At 46.9% G+C, this 3931-nt stretch overlaps 1 protein-coding gene across 1 annotated transcript in view; it reads right to left on the bottom strand.

Annotated features, from left to right (window-relative positions):
* T265_01378 (hypothetical protein) overlaps positions 1 to 3618 on the bottom strand; it is a gene marked incomplete at both ends in the record, with an annotated part of 15913 nt that extends 12295 nt beyond the window's left edge. Inside the window, one exon of the mRNA XM_009165404.1 lies at positions 3610 to 3618. The remainder of the gene's footprint in view (positions 1 to 3609) is intronic.
* Positions 3619 to 3931: the final 313 nt, after the last annotated feature.

Here is a 3931-nt window from a genome sequence, read left to right as displayed (position 1 = left end):
GGCGACAGATTCCAACTGGTCGCCACCACAACTCCACCCGGCGCATCATCCGACGCCAGGTGAAACTGAGTGTCCGCGCAGACCGAGAACCTTGGTGGACCCGAAAGGTCGAAGAAATGGAAGATGCAAGGAATGCTGGAAACGTGCGCAAATTGTTCCACTTGATTCGTTCGACTGGTCCTCGGAAACCTCTTGTCAGTGAAACAATCAGGGACCAAAATGGCTCCCTGATATGCAGCAAAGCAGAACGTCTGGACCGATGGGCACAGTACTTCGAACAGCAATTCAGTTGGCCACCTGCTACCCCCAATCCAGAAACCCGGCCTTCAACAGAAAAGTGGACAGTAAATATGGAGCCGCCTTCAATCTCAGAAGTGTCCGAATATCATTTCTCTACTCAAGCGAGTGTGTGCGGTGAATCACGGTTCGGGTGGGAGGGCTGGTCATGTAAATGTGGATTGGCGAAGGTAGTACAAATCACAAATCGTTCGCCACGGGATGATTCCGACAGTACAATGCCTGTTCCACAAGGAGACCCAGCATTGCTAGTGACATCGTTGCACTGTCAGTTACCGGCTACATGGCAGCGGTTTTCGGGGTTCTCATCCATGTTCTGTGAGGGATATGGCGGTTCTTATACGAATACATGCATTGTAGGTGTTCAAGATACTAAGAAGCTTAGAAACGAAATAAACTGACTCAAAATTCAGCACCACGCAATATACTAAAGTGAGCGTAAGCAGATCACGGGAGACCATGACCTAACACAAGCAACACAAATAGTGTCGCCTCCGTGGTCGGATAAAATCTGGATCAACGGACGTCAGGAAGCAAGTAAAGGTATCTTCAACGTGCCTTGTGGTTCTCGATTCCAAGATTCCAAATGCTACGCGCGCATCCCTCAATTTTAGCATTTTTCCACATTCGCTCGACTTTTTGCTGTCTCTCGGTTCAAATATATGTATATCTGTTATAAAGCCTCTACCCTAATTGGTATTTTATAAACCTCAGTTGCACAGAGCGCGTCGTTATTCCGGGACGAGTGGATCGAAACTTCCAATTAAAGAAACCCCCTGTCCCCCCACCCGTTTAGTGACCGCTTGTTATACTTCTTCTAAAGCATCAAAAGCCTCTCGTGGTTGAGACGAATATAAGTGAATGCAACACTCTGAGGCCATCGTTACTTATCCGCATTCCTGTCAGCCTTAAGACCATTGCGTACATGGGCCAGATGACAGCAGCTCAGACAACGGCTTTTCTGAGACTGGCTTTTCCTGTTGGTCTCGATTTCTGATTCACGGGCAGTCTGTCTAATGCCATCTATGTACCAGAGAGCCATCAGGGAGACGAATTATATGAAAGCTGACAATACTGTGTGCGTTCCATGCATCAATGACAGATGCGTGCGTTTTAACGTCATTGAATACGCCGCCAAAGAGTGAAGTCTATGTATGGTTCAAACATAGACAACTGCAACGGTCACGTCTACGAGCCTTCGTCCAAGGTAAGCTTAGATCTAAGTGGAACATTTATATATTTTGGTAAGACAAAACAGGTACCATGAGGTATTTATAGCACCTGGTTCCGCAAAGTCATGAGTTAGAAAGGTTCCGTCATTATGGTGGCTATAAGAGGGAGACACGAGGGTTTGGATAAGGCCATGTTGCTTAAGTCTAGACAGCAGCAGTCGAGATGATGGGGCTGGGATCGAACAATAGACCTTCCGACCTGCAAGCTGGTGTCTTAACCACTGAGATATATCGACATTCCAAGTGGACAATGAAGTAGTTTTCAACGGAAGACTGTACGCATTGCAAGCAGATCGTACGGCTCGAATTATAGGACTACTGTCTCAGTTGAAAGCGTTCAGCGCGTGAAGAGTTTAAACAACTAGTTTAAGTATGTAATTACCATTGCTTCCTCACTCTCGTAAACTGACTGTCTCAGAGAAATTCAAGCCGTTAGCTAATCAGTACTTGAGCAACTTTGTAAACATGTCTAAATATTAAACATGGTATGTAACGCCACCGGTGTATGACATCTCACCATCGACAGCATAACATCAGTGTTCAACACTAATGCTTCACTGCCGTACAACTATAATTTATTTGAAAGCTCTGTTGTGAAGAAAAGAATAATAGTGGATGGGAAAGGGACCAAGTGCTAACCTACCAAAAGCACTCCGAGGTGCCGACACCTCTGAACACTCATTCCGACAACCATTGTGGAACAGGAACGCCACGAACATCGATTAGCAAGCGTATTTCGCAGCTTCTTCAACCAAACACGAAGAGATAACGCGGACCCCCTCTGGGAGGCGAGTTGCACCAAAAGCACCTACACTTTTGATAATCGCTTTCGTGCGCCTCTTCAAGTATCGTCATCGGAAACATCAACATTAGTGTAGGCGCTGACGCTTCACTGCGGTACAACCATAAAGTTCAGGTAGGCATATTTAAAGCCTCAGAATGAAGGGAAGATATAAATAGCGGGTGAGAGATGGCACCCGGTGCTCGCCTAAGTCAAACATCGTGGTACACCCCCAAGAGCTCAAGCATACAGCCTGAAAAGAAACTGACAGCACGAACGCCACTGACATCGTTTAGCCGCTATTCCCCGCACCACCTCCAGCCAAACGAGGGCGAGGTCACGGAGACCCCATCCGAAAAGGCATACAACGCTAATCTGCTTGCGTGGCAAGTTGCGTAGCACGTTGACAACCTCGCGGTTCGCGCCATTCTGAAGGAGTTACGGAGAGCAACACTCGTGTCGGTAAATGCTGTTTCGGCATATGCATAACATGTCCGAGCCGTCATGGTTGGTGGTGCTGGATGTTTTCAGCGTAGGAGTATTGAAATTCTACAGAGCTTTTCATGAACTCATCGAAAAGTTGTGGTACTAGTGATATTCCTTCTGAGGCATCGGTGGCATAAAAAAACTGAAGACGCCTCACACCATCTGTGAGGCTAGTCATACGACAACGCAGATTTTATTGTAGCCTTATGGTACACGCAACTCTTAAGACCCAGTGATATGCCCTTTGACACAAGTGACGCAAGCTAGCAAACGCGATTCAGCCCTTCGAGATTTTTGCACTGACTTCATCAGGCCAATACAACTGACGGGGTAGGTCAAATTCTCCACAACCTCCAGTGATTGTCTTTGAAATGTAAAAACTATGTTCAAAATGTACGTTCTGAAGCATGGATTTGGACTTTGAAGATGCAAGACGCATGCCGAAGGATGGTATGACGGTGGGTCAATTTATTCAACAGGGCTTGTACTTAAGTACAAGGCGAATTCGCCTTGACCTTCAAAGATAAGGGCGCGGTCACGGGGATCTGCCTCCTGGTGTTCAGCAAAGATAGGGCTCTATCAGGTATCCAATATTTGGATGAACTTGGTTGGGATGTGTCGCAAACAGAAGTTCCCCAATATTAGGCGGATTTCCGCAGCGAAAACCCTTTTGTAATATGCACGCTATGGAAGCACCAGGGGACAGTGATTCTCCGATGGCAGGTGTTCGCGACAATTTCTGTGGATGGAAAACAGAAACAAAGCTCATGAGCCAAAGCCCAGTAAGCAAGGTTGTACATCACCAATACTTACATATGAATCAATCAAACTGACAGAAAACGTATACTACACCTTTACCGCACGCAGTTAGACGCCGCCACGTCCAAGCGCCTATCCCGCACGCGATTGGTCAGAATAATCGGGCCGTTTGTCGGTCCAGCATCAATCCAAGTCCTGGTTGGCTGAAATTGTGGGCCCAGCAGCCCTATGCCGTTGTCAGTGCTGTGTCCAGAAGACGTCGGATTTCCCAAAATGCTGTCGCCGCATACAATTTATATACAGTGCGCTGTAGATAAGTTTTCAATTTGCATTTAGACGTGTTCCGTGTATTGTTCGTGTCCCCGTGTATTGCACA

This window comes from Opisthorchis viverrini, assembly GCF_000715545.1.
Source record: "Opisthorchis viverrini unplaced genomic scaffold opera_v5_15, whole genome shotgun sequence".
NCBI lineage: Eukaryota > Metazoa > Platyhelminthes > Trematoda > Opisthorchiida > Opisthorchiidae > Opisthorchis > Opisthorchis viverrini.
This window is presented reverse-complemented; position numbering and strand designations above follow the sequence as displayed.